General features: G+C 35.8%; 1 protein-coding gene across 2 annotated transcripts in view; it reads left to right on the top strand.

The window, feature by feature from the left end:
• Positions 1 to 17,103, top strand: part of LOC150095716 (kinesin-like protein KIF18A) — a 207,048-nt gene that overhangs the window by 128,323 nt on the left and 61,622 nt on the right. The gene's annotated exons all lie outside the window — the stretch shown is intronic.

Raw genomic sequence — 17,103 nt, 5'->3', positions numbered from 1 at the left:
AAGTACATGGGCATCTCATCCATATTGCCAATTTGGGAAAGTTCATATCCATGACACTTCCGTAATTTTATGATAAATTTATGGAAGGACTGCACTTTTTCTTCAAGCTGCTTTGGTAACTTTGCGCAATTTTTGTTCAGTGTCGTAACGTTAACGCTTTGCGTTCCATAAATCTTGCACCACCCAGATGAAGCAAGAAAAGATGAAATACCTGGTGTGTCCTTGAATTTACCATTCTTGAGTTGTAGAGCTCGAAAACGAATTGCATTTCTTGTTACTATAATGCCATCTTGTCGTTGCATCAAAATCCATTCATTTAGCTCTTCTTTTAGTTCTGGAAAGGATGTTACATCTCCACGATGGGCACGTTTCGTTTTGGAGATTTTTTCAAGAGTGTCTTTTAGCTTATGCCAAAGTCTAATATTACTCTCTGCTACACCAAACGTTTCTGTTGGTTCATTTTCAGGCTAGGTTTGTTTAACGAATAATATTTAAAATGAACTGTGGTTAAACCGATATACCTAACTGTGCTCTATCTATCTCACTGTGCTCTATCATTAGCACTACTTATATTACTGGCTTTATGTGCAGATACGATGCACGCTTGGTTGCTGAATGCAAGTGGGTCAAGTAGATTTTGGTTGCATAGGCATTAGGTAGTATATATTGTGTGTGCAAGTTTAATAAGATGTTATATTTTTTAGGATCCTCATATAATGTGAACCCCTAACTTTAAGTAGTATTTTTTACCATAAATTTTTTGCATTATACAGGATAACATATGGTATATTACATTAGTACCATGGATGGACTTAGGGGTTATTTTTTTATTTTTCATTTTACTTATTTTTTTTGTTTTTCATATTTTTGCATAATCTTGGAAATCATACTCTGGAGACCAAACATGGATTTATGAAGATCTCTGAAGATAATTTTGTGACGCCACTGGCATGACTACTGCCCTCCAACAATACAATGAGGACAGTAGTGTTATGCCAGGTAATGAAATTCATCTCCCACTTGAAGACAATCACAAACCTTCACATCCATGAGAGGATTTGAATCGTCACAGCCTGTTGATTGGAGAGTGAGTACACAAACTACCCAGTAGCAAATATCTGCATTACCAACAATATAATTTAGATATTGGGTTCATTTTGCCCTGATATTTGTCTACATAATGGATGATGTAGATAGTGCCAAATCCCTTTGCTGCTTCAGTTTTATTCCTTTCTTGTCTACTGCACAGAAAACCACTTTAATATTGACAATTTCTGTCTCAGTGTAATTTGTTAATCTCCATTTCTGTGAACCTATTTTTATAATACACTTTACGGTAGTGCAGTATGTGTGTCACTCCTTCCAACATATGTGGATGGTCTGAAAAGTTCTCGGCTTTGACCATAGATGGCAACACTATCAGCATGATTTTTTTTTTTCCAAGTTGGTACATCTGTCATAAGCATCCATGTGAAATTGTAAGTCATTCTAGCAAGTAGTTTGCTTTATATAGCTGTCTGAAGCAAAAGTGTTGTCTGTATCCCTTGAAATGGCTAAAATTGAGTATTGTGCGGTTATAATATTCTTTGTAAAAGAAGGTTTAACGGCAAAAGAAATTCATTCGAAGTTCATAAAAGTTTATGGGCACTCTTTTCCTTCGTTTTTGACAATTAAGAAATGGACTGCCGAGTTTAAACGTGGCCGTATACCAGCCTGAAGATAATCCCCCTGAAGAACATCCAAAAAGTGTAACAATACCAGAAATCATTGATCAAGTGCACAATATGGTATTGGATGAGCAAGTCACAGTGCGTGAAATTGCTAAAACTATAGGCATTTCAAAAGAACGAGTAGGATATATTTTGCATGAAGAATTGCATATGAAAAAGCTTTGTGCAAGATGGGTGTCGTGCTTGCTCACAGCAGATTAAAAATGCACTCACATGAAAATCTCTGAACAGTGCTTGGAGAATTTTAACAAGAATAAAACTGATTTGGTGCATCGATTTATTACTATGGATGAGACTTGGATTCACCATTACACACCAGAATCCAAATAACAGTCAAAACATAATAAATTTAGTTTAATCCTTTATCCAAGTGTGAGCAAACAAAGTTTGCGCCTGAAAGTATCTTCAGGACAGGGGTAAGGTGGTGCAACACCAGGGCGACTTCAGGCGCAAACTTTGTTTGCTCACACTTGGATAAAGGATTAAACTAGATTTATTATATTCTAACCAAGTGAAAATTAAACTTTCCACATCTTTCTCTAAATCCAGAGTAATTTATTAAAAAGGTGGCACACCATTTGGCAACTCCTATAGGTAGAGATGACCTTGCTAACACTTCTGGCTGGATGTCCACTTGGGCCTGGCTCTCATTGAAGAGACCTCAATAAAGGTCGAAACTAGTCTGGGTAGTGGCCCTTCCCTTAATGCATAACGTTAGATGTATCTGCAAGGAGATGTGTTTTGCATTATGGGAGATACTGAGATAGGAGTGATAGTAGCTTGCTCCACCTTTGCAAGGAGTCGCCCTGGTGTTGCACCACCTTACCCCTGTCCTGAAGATACTTTCAGGTGCAAACTTTGTTTGCTCACACTTGGATAAAGGATTAAACTAAATTTCTTATATTCTAATCAAGTGAAAAATAAACTTTCAACAGTCATAACAGTAGACAGAACCCGGTCATTCAGCACCAAAGAAGACAAAGCCGGTTCCATCAGCAGAAAAGGCATGGCATTAGTGTTCTGGGATGCTAAAGGCATTTTGTTTATTAATTATCTTGAAAAGGGTAAAACAATAACCAGGGAATATTATTCCAATCTTTTAATCAGAGTAGATGAAAAAATTCATGAGAAAAGACTTGGCTTGCAGAAGAAAAAAAATCATCTTTCATCAAGACAGTGCACCTGCCCACAAAGGTGTTTTGGCATTGGGAAAATTAAGGGATCTGCACTATGAATTGTTGGAACATCCACCCTTTTCCCCAGATTTGGCTCTTTCTGACTTCTATCTCTTCCCAAAACTAAAACTCTTCCCTGCTGATCAGCGTTTTTCTTCAAATCAAGAGGTGACTGCAGCTGTAGAGGGGTATTTTTCAGATCTTACTGAGAACTACTACAGGAATGGGATAATGGCGCTAGAACATCTCTGGAATAAATGTATTGATCTTAAAGGAGATTATGTTGAAAATAAAAATAATTTTGAAATTATAAATTCATTTTTTCATTGTTATTGTACAAGGAAACCTGTGGAGAATTTATGATTAAACAAATACTTGTAATAACCACAGTAATAAGTTTTAATAAGTAAATATTTCATACTAAGTATCTTAGGACATCGTCAGTACAATTAATTCAAACAATTCTAGGAATAATATACAGTTAGGGCACATGATTACAATGGAATCCCAATATGCATGCAATAGTGTGTAATAGAATTAAATTAAAATATATCTGGAGGGGGTGAAAAGATTACATTAAAATAAGATAACATATATATATATAAATATATATGTATATTATTTTACACAATTTTGTATGACAATTTCCCATACTTTAGGAATAACAAGAACGTCGTTACGGTTTAGATTTGGTCTGTGAAGTAGGACTTCGGCCATACTTCACAGACCAAATTTTTTGAGACACTAATAACAGACAGACTTTTTTGAGATACTAACAATAACTTAATAATCAATAGTGTCTCAAAGAATTCGGGGATCAAAAGCATTTGATAAAAGTATTATTAATCTACATAAAAAATACCTTAATTTGTTAAATTGATCTAAGAAAAATACCAACAAGTTACCAACCGAAAAATGGGTTGTCAACTTATCTAGCTGTCCACTAACAGAAGATGAATTAAATATTCTAGCAAGAGGTCATAAGTTTGCCATTTCACCTAAATCTTTCCATATTTAGATTTTATACATAACATTGAAAGAAATATCGGCCATCTTTCAGTATTGAAGCCAGCAGACTTCATTTCGAAATAGCCAAAATAATCTATGATGCCAAACTTTCGGACTTAAATATCCCACCATCAGAATTGAAAGCTCTTATCTCCTTAAATAATAAAAACATAATCATCACCAGAGCTGACAAGGAAAATACCACCGTTGTTCTAGATACCAATTCATATGACCGAAAAATGAATTTACTTCTCCGAGATCGAAATACTTATGCCAAACTTGATTATGATCCTACAAAAAACACAGCTCAAGAAACTGAACAAGTTACTTGATGAAACCAATTCCTTAGATGAAGAAACAATAAAAAAACTCAGGACATACCATGCTAGGCCTCCTAGAATATACGGTTTATCTAAGCTTCACAAGAATAACATTCCACTAGACCTCGTGGATTCTATTAGTAGCCCGACTTGCAAGTTATCAAGATTTTTATCTAACCTTCTCTGTCCTCACATAGGCCACTCAGCCTCATTAATTAAAAATTCCACAGAGTTTCACACAAAAATAAAAGACATTCAACTGTTGGAAACTGACATGCTAATTAGCTTCGACATTCTCTCTCTCTTCACTAATATCCCCCATAAGGAAACTGTAGACTTGTTAACTCAAAAATTTCCATCTGATATTGTTGAATTATTCAAATTTGTTATTATGTACAGTTACTACACTTGGAAAGAAAAAAATGTATGAGCAAGAGGAAGGAACAGCAATGGGATCTCCCTTATATCACCAAACTTAGCAAACCTGTTTCTAGAATACCTTGAAGAAAAAATGTTCACATTTAAACTCAAACCAAAAATTTGGCTACGTTATGTCGATGACAATTTTGCTGTCTGGGGTCATTCCAAACAAGAACTACACCTGTTTCTAGATAAAATAAACTTCCTTCATCCTTGCATTAAATTTTATGATAGAAAAAGAATCTCCACTTCTGTCTATCGCAAGCCAACATTTTCAGGTCGCTACATTCACAATTCTGCTCATCATCCATCTCAAAAATTTGGCATCATTAAATCATTAGTAACCAGAGCGCACAGATTCTGCTCCTCTGAAGGATCTCTAAACCAAGAATTGGAAATAATCAAAAATGTATCCATTTAGTTAGGCTGCAATCTTAAAACAACTGAAAAAAAATCATCAGTCACTTCAATTGGCATGAATGGCATGCTGAATAGCATTGATGCTTCTTCACATATAGGGCTTCCTGCAACTTTATACTACTGTGATAGACCCAAAGCCACCATATGTTTCCAAAGAGCCTGAGAAAAGTGAAATGACAACACTTTATATTTGCATTAGGAAATATCTCCTGTGCAGCATTCATATTCGCCAGCTCAAAATCCATCATAACATGGATTCACAGTGATTCCTGCTTGTTTTGCAGTGTTGACAACATGCTGGTATATTGACTGATATGTAGTCTCAGTTTATGCAGGAGTTAGAGCATAGACCAGAGGCATGACATGCTCTCGAAATATTCCATCTGGGCAAATTGTGAGGGTGCAGTTTTAAATGTGGCATTGGAGAAGATAATGTCACTCGCTCCAAGTAATCTTATGTTCTCCGTTGTGGCGAACATAAACAAGAAGACGATTCATGTCCTGTACACCAGAATCATAAAAAAATCTGTCATGATTTAACGTTACTTGATATATTTCTGGTATCTCAACGCCAACCAAATTTGCGAGAGTACGAGGCCTCACTGTTCTGCCATCTATTGTCTTTCCTCTGTAAACCATTCCTCTCCAGCAACATAAGTAATACTTCAGCTTGCTGAACTTGTCCTATAACCATACGCATAAAGTGTGAGGGTAGACCATGCATATTGTCTTGAGCCCTTCTCTTTAGATTATTTTTAAATTTCCTAAACTCTCCGTCCATGCCTGATTCATGTTGGTGATTGTCCTTGCCGTCTTTGTACACCACGATGTTGTCTAAACTGGCAGTTGTGATGCACCTAGCATTATAACTGTCACGAACCTCGCATCGCCAATACCATCTAGTCTTATTCTTGTTATAAGAGTGAAAATGATAACAATAATTTTATAGATAAAGCATTGGTTTACCCCCGTCACTCATCGCAATTTCCGCCATATTCAGCACTGCCAAATTTTAAGGATAAATTACAAAAAAATTTTAACGTCAACTGACTATTATTAATTATCACAAATTTACTTATAACTCCTTGGACTAATATGAAGAATTGGACAGATAGGATTGGATGAATAAGATTGGACGGAATGTCCTACTGGACGAGAAAAGTAATGGATGAAATTGAGGGAATCGACGAAATTTTGATTGGATGGCCCTGAAACCCAGAAAGCTGGCCTTGCACAACATGGAGTTGAAAACCCAAACCATAGGATCCATTGGGAAAAGACCAAACTTCTGCATAGATCTTTATATAAACATGAACGTTTATATAAAGAAAGTGCTGAAACCCTACTTCACAGACCAAATCTAAACTGTAATGATATTCTTGCTATTCCTAACGTATGGGAAATTGTCATACAAAATTGTGTAAAATAATAATCCCCCCCCCCCCCCGATATATTTTAATTTAATTCTATAACACGCTACTGCATGTATATTGGTATTCCATTGTAATCATGTGTCCTAACTGTATGTTATTCCTAGTATTGTTTGAATTAACTATACTGACGATGTCCTAAGATACTTAAGATGAAATATTTACTTATTAAAACTTATTACTGTGGTTATTACATGTGTTTGTTTTTCATTGTTAAGCCGAGAACCTTTCAAACCACCCTTGTATATCATTACAGTAATGGTATGAGTTGTTTTTCCAGTACATGCATGGGTTTGATATATTTGGATTAAAGGGAATGCCAAATTCATGACAAAATACAGGGTGATTCTAAATTATTGTCAGGGTTTCCTTGGTCAATCATTTCCAACTAAATAAAACTACTTATAGAATATGAAAGTGTAACTCAAAAAGTTTTATTCGCCAGTGCTGTACTTGTTGCATTGGTGTCTGGGAGATAGTATGTCATACTTTAAACTGGCAACTGTTCAAGAAAAAGCAATGTGCATACTTTGGTATTTTTGAAAGAAAGTCCATTATCACAATGCAGCCTCATTACAGAACTCAGTATGGAAAACATCCAACTTCAGATAATGCTATCCAATGCTGGTTAAAGTAATTTCAAGTGACTGGTAGTGTTCAGCATCAAAATGGAGTGGGAAGACCAAGCACTTTGCAGGAAGATGTTGATTGAATTCCGGAAGCATTTTATCGCAGCCCGCAAAAATTGACTAGATGAGCTTCTTAGTTAGGTATATCACAAATGACTGTTTGGAGGGTTGTTCATAACTGCCTTCCAAACAGTTATGCCTACAAACTGCAGATTGTTCATGCTTTAAAGCCAGATGATAAACCCCCTCTGTTTCCAATTTGCTGAAGACATTTCGTCAAATGTCTAAGCTGATGAAAATTACTGTTGGAGATGGATATATTTAGTGATGAAGAAATGTTTTGTATATCAGGGAGAGTAAATTGTCATAACTGCAGAATATGAGGATTAAAAAGAGATAGTCCAAAGGTGAATGTCTGGTGTGCTTTGTCATGTTCAGAAGTATTGAGGCCCTTTTTCCTTGCAGAAAAAACAGTGACTGCTTTGAACTATCTGAACATGCTACAGCTGTATCTGTTACCCCAGTTGGAAGTCATCAGCCAAATGGAGTATTCCAACAAGATGGAGCATTGCCACATTGAGCTCTTATTTTCCGAGAATTTCTCGACGTACATTTTCCTGGGTGCTGGGTTGGGCATGGTGGACCAATTCCATGGCCTCCATCATCTGATATTACTCCACTTGATTTCTTCCTGTGGGGGATACATGAAGGACATTGTTTACCAGACCCCTGTGACCTCCCTTTGATGAACTGAAGACCAAAATTGTTGTTGTTGTGATAGAAATGGTTGCACCGCAAATGGAGAACACTTGGAGGGAAATTGATTATCGCTTGGACATCGTACATGTCATGAAAGGTGCGCATGTTGAAGTTGTTTAGCATTCTGCAGTATTGATTCTATAGGTAATAAAACTTTTTGAGTTACACTTTCATATTCTGCAAGCAGTTTTATTGTTTTTGTTTCCAGTTTGAAAATTATAGACCACAGAAATGCTGACATTAATAACTTTTTTTGTTGGTCCTTAGCAAAATTTGCGATTTACTTTAGCTTCACTTATATGTTTATATATATATATATATGTGTGTGTGTGTGTATATTGATCATTGGTTCAAGGATACATAGTGGTTGGTCAGCAAATGTAGTGCTCCTGTAAAGTTGGTAATTTTTGTCTGTTTTTATTGTGGTTTCCCTTAAAAAATTAGTGTTTTTGTAGTATATGTATATTTTAGTGTTTTATAGTGTGTTTAGTATTTTATCACATATTTTTATTAAGTATTTCAATATTTAGTATTCATTTAAAATGGTGCCAAAAAAAGGACAAGAAATGTAATGCTAAAAAAAAAAAAAGCACCGCAGCCGAGAACAAGAAGGTTAGCCCTGCTAACGAGGTTATTGTCCACATGGAGGAGGTTAATGAAAATGAATTAACTGCCAAAATAGTGAAGTTGAAGCAGATCATCAGAGAGACGATGCGGGAATTGCAAAAAGTTGAGAGGCGTTTAAATGAGCACAGGGAGAAAAAGAAAAATGAACAGGAAAATAAGAAACAACAAAGCAAGGAAACAGGTAAGTCAGGAAATAACAGAAATCAGGTAAGTGACGTTATTAGTAAAAAGAAAGAAGTTATTTGGTATGGTGACTCTATAACAAAACATGCTATAGATGAGCGAGTTATAACATCCAGTTTCTCTAGAGCAAAAATTAAAAATATAACGCAAGCAATTCAAAAACAGAAAAGAAAAGTAAAAAGTTAAATCGTTCGTACCTACAACTATGTTGTAGGTACGAACGATTTAACTAGCGATAAGTTCAGTATGAGAGAGGACATAAAAGGGTTGTTGGAAGAGGCGTGAAAATGAAAATCGTCAGTATTTTACCTCGCTATGATAAAAATGATTTAAGAAGGGCTATGATGGCAAACAATTCGATGCATAGCCAATGTAGACGGAATGGGTGTGAGTTTGAAGGAAGATTGGATTTGTATAAGAGGGATGGCCAACACCTGAATGCGTTTAATATCAGGAGTCTAGAAAAACTAATAACTGGTATGAGACCTAACACAAAGAGTCAGGGAAACTAAATTATAAAGAGAGGAATGGTGTGAATGTGAGTGTAAGAGCGACAATGTTATATAACTGTGTTAATGATGTGAATGTCATTAACATTCACTTTGTCATGGAAATGTTGACGAGGAGAGAACGATTTCAGGTTTGTGTTCTTCTGGTTCAGACCCATGAAATGTGTGCAAAGATGTCTACACGTGTAAGGCATTAGCGAAGAATAGAGATGGGCAAGTTATCCAACTGTGTCAGGCAGATTATTATGTCTGTACACGAATGCTAGGAGTATCAGAAACAAATGGATAGAGTTTGTTTCCTTAATAAATATGTTACGATCTCAGATTGTAGGTATTAGTAAGATGTGACTATCAGAATCAGACCTACTAACTGGTGTCAAGGGTACAGTATTTTTAGGAAGGATAGAGAGGATAGGCGAGGAGGGAGTGTGCTGCTAATGATATTGGATGACTTTAATCCAGTTAGAGTTGAGACCTGATTGTAGTACTTCTACTACTACTACTACTAACAATTTTTCATGTGGCACTGAGTTTGAAACCATCTGGTGTGAGGCAGAATCTAACAAGATCAATTACATTGTGAGGTGTTGTTACAGACCTGGTGGATCAGTTGCTAGTGATGAAAAAATGCATCACCAAATAGAAAAGATGAGCACGAATAGAGTAATCATAATGGGAGACTTTAATTATCCAAATATTGATTGGGTAGCAGTAGAATCTCATGAGAAGAATGAAATTGCATTTATTGAGCTGTTGCAGGACAACTTCCTCAAGCAGCATGTAACAGAAGGAACTTGAGGTCAGAGGGTGTTTCAGTTAAAAAGTAACTATTCTGCCTCTAGTTGGTGACAGTAATCATGTGGTACTCACTTGGGAAGTGACTAAGTTTATGAATGTTCCATTCAGAAAAGGTTACATGATAAACTACAAAGCAAGAAATTATGACCAACTGAGGAGTATACTGAGTTCAGTGGAATTGGATCGGTTGCTGGATGGAAAGAATATCAACAGTGCACGGAAGCGTTTAAACAATAGTTAAATGATGCGATATCAGAATGTGTCCCGAGAGTTCGAAGAATAAATAGAGTAGGAGTCAAATGGATGTGTGATCTTATTAAGCAAGAGATTCGTAAGAAAAGGATGATGTGGAAGGAATACTGTTTGAATAAGGACAATGTCTGTTATGAACCTTATAAGCAGCAGGCTAGAATAGTCACAACTGTTGTATGGAAAGCAAAGTCTGAGTATGAAAAGAAAGTGGCTCTGCGTGCTAAAGACAACCCACAAGAATTCTATCGATATGCTGTGAATAACAGAAAGAATGAATATAAAGAATAACTTTTATAAATCCAGATGGCATGAGGGTTACAGATGCAGAAGAGGTTGTTCAGTTATTGAGTGGCCATTTTGTTAAAAGCTATCTACCTGGTGAACGCAACATTGAGCTCACTGTTACCTCATCACTAGATGAAGAAATGCAGGTATGTGAGGCCGAGGTATTAGAGCTGTTGCACAAATTGAATAAGAATTGAGCAATAGGGACTGATGGGATATCAGTATGTGTGTGCTAAAAGAATGTTCAGCTGAACTGGCAATTCCTTTGACTAGGCTGTTTAATGAGTCTCAAAATAGGGAAGATTCTGCAGGAATGTATGGTAATTCCATTGCAAAAGGGTGGTGCAAAGAACGATGTATCCAACTATTGACCAGTTAGTATCTCAGGAGTGGTGAAGTTTTTGGAAAAATTGGTTAGGGCTCGCATTCAGAAATGGGGTTGACAGTGAATCTCTACTTTGCAATGAACAACATGGGTTTACTAAGGGAAGGTCATGTTTTAGCAACTTGCTCACATTCTATAACAATGTTACTATTGAACTAGACAAGGAGAATGGATACAACATGATACTCTTGAATTTTGCTAAGGCTTTTGACAGAATACAGAATAGCAGCATAAATTGGAGAAAATGGGACTAGGTTATAGAATATTAGCATGGATAAGAGGATGGTTGACTGATAGATATCAAAAAGTGGTATAAGAGGGATGTGAGTCTCCAAGATTTAAAGTAAATAGTGGTGTACCACAAGGATCAGTGCTTGGTCCACTGTTATTCAATCTGTACATTAATGATATTGGGAAGGATTTGACAAGCGACATACAACTATTTGCTGATGATGCAAAGATAGGCTGGAATTGTGGGTATGGGAAAATGAGTGTCAGTTCAATGTGAGTAAATGTAAAGTCATTCACTTCGGCATGATTAGATGTCCAATGTCATATTATATTGGTGGGGGGTTAAGCTAGAAGAAACACTGATGAGGCTAGGGATCTTGGAGTGTTAATAGATAGGAAGTTGAAGTTTAGGGACCATGTGGCAAAGATTGCAAATACAATTCAAAAGATAATTGCAATGCTGAAACGAATGTTCACATAAGGATTAACTAAGAACTTTTATTGTTAAAAGAACCATAAGATTTAATGATTACAAATACAAAGAGCCAACAAGTTTCACTAGCCACTGTCTAGCATTTTCAAGGCTGTACTGTTGTGAAAACAAATGCATCAAGTTACATGAAAACATACACTTAAGTAACTGCTAGGCCGTTACATTTGATAATTCGTGTTTGATGGCGTGCATGCGTTCAAATGCTTCAGTCAGAATCCGGTACATGACCACATGTTGTGTAGTTTTTCGCATATTGTAGTTCTGTTGAGCTGAGAGAATTGATAAGATATTTCCATATGTCTTTAAGAATAGCACCTTGATTTCTATTTAAATTATTGCCTGTTGTAGCACCACTGCTGCTGCTTTGAAAGTTCTGTGTCTGTAGTCATTCTCGATGTAAGGCATAGAACTGTTTTTCCAATCTCTAACATGATTTGATGTTGAGAAATGATGAGCTAAACCAGATGTGATGATTCTATTGTGATTAACATCCCCCACATGTTCCTTCTGTCTTATTTCAAAACTTCTAGAGGTCTGTCCAATGTAAGAAAGGCCACACATGCATGGAATTTCATATACTCCAGTTAATTTGAAGAAAGGTACCTCATCTTTGGGTGATCTTAAGACTTGTCTGATTGTGGTAGTTGGTTTAAAAACTACTCTGATGTTATGAGCTTTTAACATTCTCACCAGTTTTGTGGATACTGAATTAATATATGGAATGACAGCTGTGGACACATATTGGGACTCCGTTCCATGTTGTTGGAGGTTGTCTTTAAAAAGCAATTTGTTTAAAATATTAGAAGGGTATCCATTCAGAGATAGAGTGTTAGCTATTTGTGACAGTTCTCTCTGTACATCTACTTCTTTCGAAATAGACCTTAAGGCTCTATTACGGAGCATATGAATGATGCTGTGTTTTTGTGATCTATGATGGTTAGATGAATAATGTAGATATCTACCTGTATCTGTGGGTTTCTTGTAAATGGACAATTGGACATTGTTATCTTCTCTCCTTACCAGTATGTCAAGAAAGGGTAGTTCTTTGTTCTTCTCCAGTTCCATTGTAAATTTGATCTTATTATGTAGTGAGTTGATTTTATTAAGAAACACGAAGGTTTTCCATGGTATCCTTCCAGATAATGAACACGTCATCGACATATCTCCACCAAATCAACGGTTTAGGTGAAATGGTGGAAAAAATATCCTTTTCAAGTTTTTCCGTAAATTGGTCTGCGCATGGTGGTGAGAGGGGGCTACTCATGGCTAGACCTTCCGATTGTTTGTATACTATGTTATTTACTTTGAAGAAAATTGATTTCAGGCAATGATGAAACAACTGGGTGATGTCCTGAGGGAAGAGATCTTTTAGAATATTGACCACCTCTACGACTGGTACATTAATGAATAAGGACACTACATCTAGACTAGCCATAATGTCCGTTTGTGATAATTTGATACTGTTGATTTTTTCCATAAATTGTTGAGAGTTTTTAATGTAGGTCATTGTTTGTCTAATTTTTCCTTTCATTAAATTTGCTAGTAAGTACGTAGGTGAGGATCTTCCATCAACTATTGGATGAAGTGGTACGTTTTCTTTCTGAATCTTCGGTGCCCCATAAAGGCATGGAATAATAGGATGTAAGGATTTAAGTTGTTTTTTTTAGTTCATCTGACCAACCGGTCATATTGCGGATAAGAGTGTTCATGAGTAATCATCTCCAGATGATTACTCATGATGGGATTTTTATCTAAGACTTGGTAAGTGGAACTGTCTGCTAGTAACAAGTTAATCTTATTAAAGTAATCTTTCGAGTTGAGAATGACTGCTGAATTTCCTTTGTCCACTTTGGTTATTATAATGTCTTTGTTGTTACATAAGTAACAACAAAGTTGTAAGTATTTTATAGGTAAGTTGTAGGTTTGTTGTTGTAGGTATTGGTGGTTTTGCTGAGGCAAGAATAATCATACTATTGAATCTGATAGTATTTGCTGTAGCCTCTGGAAGATGATAGACTTTTTTCTATCCCACATATGAAATCCATTTTAGGAATAAAATTTGGGGTGATAGTAAAATTGAAACCCTTTTTAAGGATTTCTAATTCATGATTAGAAAGCCTGTAATCTGATAAGTTGAAAATCACTTTGTTGTTAGGGAGACCGTGGTGCGACTGGAATTTGTTCTTATCCAGTACCTCAAATTTTTTAATTTGTGTGATTTTTACTCATTCTGAAACTTTTTTTAGTAGCTACGATGTAATAAGTGGTCTATGTTATTCCAAGTCATGTAGTCTAAACTGTTAGATATTTCATCAAACTGTTCTCTGCACTTCGCGTTAATAATGTTGAGCTCATACCTGGTATGTTGTATCCTTTCTCTGATTAACGCTAACGAAATCTTGTAGTATATTATTTTGGCTGTTGCAGATTGGATATGTCCTTTTACTACTAAGAACTTCGGGATGACAGCAAAATCTCTACATCTCTTCAGAAATATAAAGTGATTTAGTAACTTAGCTTTTTTGCATTTGTCCTCTCTAAGCACCAAACTTTATGCTTCATCTGTGAAGTTAAATTGTTCATATTTGGTCTAATACGTTAAAACTAAGAACTTTTATTGTTAAAAGACCATAAGATTTAATGATTACAAATACAAAGAGCCAACAAGTTTCACTAGCCACTGTCTAGCATTTTCAAGGCTGTACTGTTGTGAAAACAAATGCATCAAGTTACATGAAAACATACACTTTAGTAACTACTAGGCTGTTACATTTGATAATTCGTGTTTGATGGCATTGCATGCATTCGAATACTTCAGTCAGAATCTGGTACATGACCACGTGTTGTGTAGTTTTTCGCATATTGTAGTTCTGTTGAGCTGAGAAAATTGATGAGATATTTCCATATGTCTTTAAGAATAGCACCTTGATTTCTATTTAAATTATTGCCTGTGCGTAGCACCACTGCTGCTTCTTTGAAAGTTCTGTGTCTGTAGTCATGCTCGATGTAAGGCATTTTCCATGGTATCCTTCGATATCTGGAAGGATACCATGGAAATAGGATACCATGTTTCTTAATATAATGTTTCTTAATAGAAACATAGGATACCATGTTTCTTAATATACTCAGCTCACTACATAATAAGATCAAATTCACTATGGAACTGGAGAAGAACAAAGAACTACCCTTTCTTGACATACTGGTGAGGAGAGAAGATAACAATGTCCAACTGTCCATTTACAAGAAACCCACATATACAGGTAGATATCTACATTATTCATCTAACCATCATAGATCACAAAAACACAGCATCATTCATATGCTCCGTAATAGAGCCTTAAGGTCTATTTCGAAAGAAGTAGATGTACAGAGAGAACTGTCACAAATAGCTAACACTTTATCTCTGAATAGATACTGTGTTTTTGTGATTTTAACATTTTAAACAAATTGCTTTTTAAAGACAACCTCCAACATCGTGGAACGGCGTCCCAATATATGTCCACAGCTGTCATCCATATATTAATTCAGTATCCACAAAACTGGCGAGAATGTTAAAAGCTCATAACATCAGAGTAGTTTTTAAACCAACTACCACAATCAGACAAGTCTCAAGATCACCCAAAGATGAGGTACCTTTCTTCAAATTTCCTGGAGTATATGAAATTCCATAAATTCAATGTAAGAAAGGCCACACGTTGGACAGACCTCTAGAAGTTTTGAAATAAGACAGAAGGAACATGTGAGGGATGTTAATCACAATAGAATCATCACATCTGGTTTAGCTCATCATTTCTCAACATCAAATCACGTTACAGATTTGAAAAACAGTTCTATGCCTTACATCGAGAATGACTACAGACACAGAACTTTCAAAGAAGCAGCGGTGGTGCTACGCACAGGCAATAATTTAAATAGAAATCAAGGTGCCATTCTTAAAGACATGGAAATATCTCGTGAATTCTCTCAGCTCAACAGAACTACAATATGCGAAAAACTACACAACATGTACCGGATTCTGACTGAAGCATTCAAATGTATGCACGCCATCAAACACGAATTATCAAATGTAATGGCCTGGTAGTTACTAAAGTGTATGTTTTCATATAACTTGATGCATTTGTTTTCACACCAGTACAGCCTTAAAAATGCTAGACAGTGGCTAGTGAAACTTGTTGGCTCTTTGTATTTGTAATCATTAAATCTTATGGTCTTTTAACAATAAAAGTTCTTAGTTTTAACACATTAGACCAAATACGAATGATTTAAGTTCACATAAGGATGCTATTTTGCCTCTTTACAAGGTCTTGATAAGACCTCACTTGGACTAATGTGTGCAGGTCTGGTCTCCTGGTTTCCATTGCGATTCTGTTATATTGGAGAGAGTACAAAGGAGAGTGTTAAAAATGATATCAGAATTGTGGAATACTGATTATGAAGACAGATTGAGAATTTGTAGACCGCAGACACTAGCAAAGAATGGAGATATGATTGAGACTTACAAACTTCTGAAAGGGTCATATAGGATTTCAACTGATGGAATTTTTCAATTTATAGAGGGTAGGGAAAGGACGAGAGGGCATCTTTGGAAGCTGAGGATGAAGGCACCAAGAAGGGTGTGAGGGCTAGATTTTTCTCTCAGAATGTGGTGCATGACTGGAATGGATTGCCTTTGGATGTTGTGAGGGCAAGCAGTGTAAATGAATTCAAGAATAAGTATGATAGCTGGTGTGTGTGGTATGTGGCCTCCCTCGATGAATCTCTGACTCCCTGGAGGTCTCTCTTAATAATAATAATTATATATATATATATAATAATAATAATTTTTTATATATTTTTTATTATATATATATATAATAAATTTATTTAATTTTTGAATTCCACCCACAGAAAGTTCAGTTTGTATTAGTACCTTGAATTAGTTAAAGGTTATATAATCTGGAAACTCTGCTCTAGAAACTAAACATGAAACTTCTTCAAGCCACTTTGGGCTCTCAATAAGTAGGATGGTGGTCTCACACCAGGTAAAGAAATCCATCTCCCCACCTAAAGACATTATTCATGTCTTTAGATCTATCTCCACAGTGTGTTGGGTTAGTCAGTTGATATGCTAGCTGCTTGGCCAGTAAGATTGAAAAAAAATATTTAACAATGCAACAACATATTTTCTCAAGCTCGGTGATTGTGAAGCTGTGACATGAAAACTTTCTTTTGAATCTACCTGATTCTCATTTTGAAACATTCTTCTATCATGAAATAAAATCACTGTCTTTTATTCCAAAATTTATGAACATAACTGTTTTTGCACTAAACTTTTTCACATAATTCATACTTTTTCGAATGAATGGCGGATCACAGATAAATAACATTTGTAAATCATACCAAGATAGTAGAATCTGTGCAGAGAACAAAAGTTGTGCAATCTCCACTGTGGGAAGATAAATCTGATCCC

Source organism: Typopeltis vanoorti, chromosome 20 (assembly GCF_054136105.1).
Source record: "Typopeltis vanoorti isolate ZY-2024b chromosome 20, IOZ_Tvanoo_1.0, whole genome shotgun sequence".
NCBI lineage: Eukaryota > Metazoa > Arthropoda > Arachnida > Uropygi > Thelyphonidae > Typopeltis > Typopeltis vanoorti.
The sequence above is the reverse complement of the archived record's forward strand: the minus strand, read 5'-3'. Positions and strand labels throughout refer to the sequence as shown.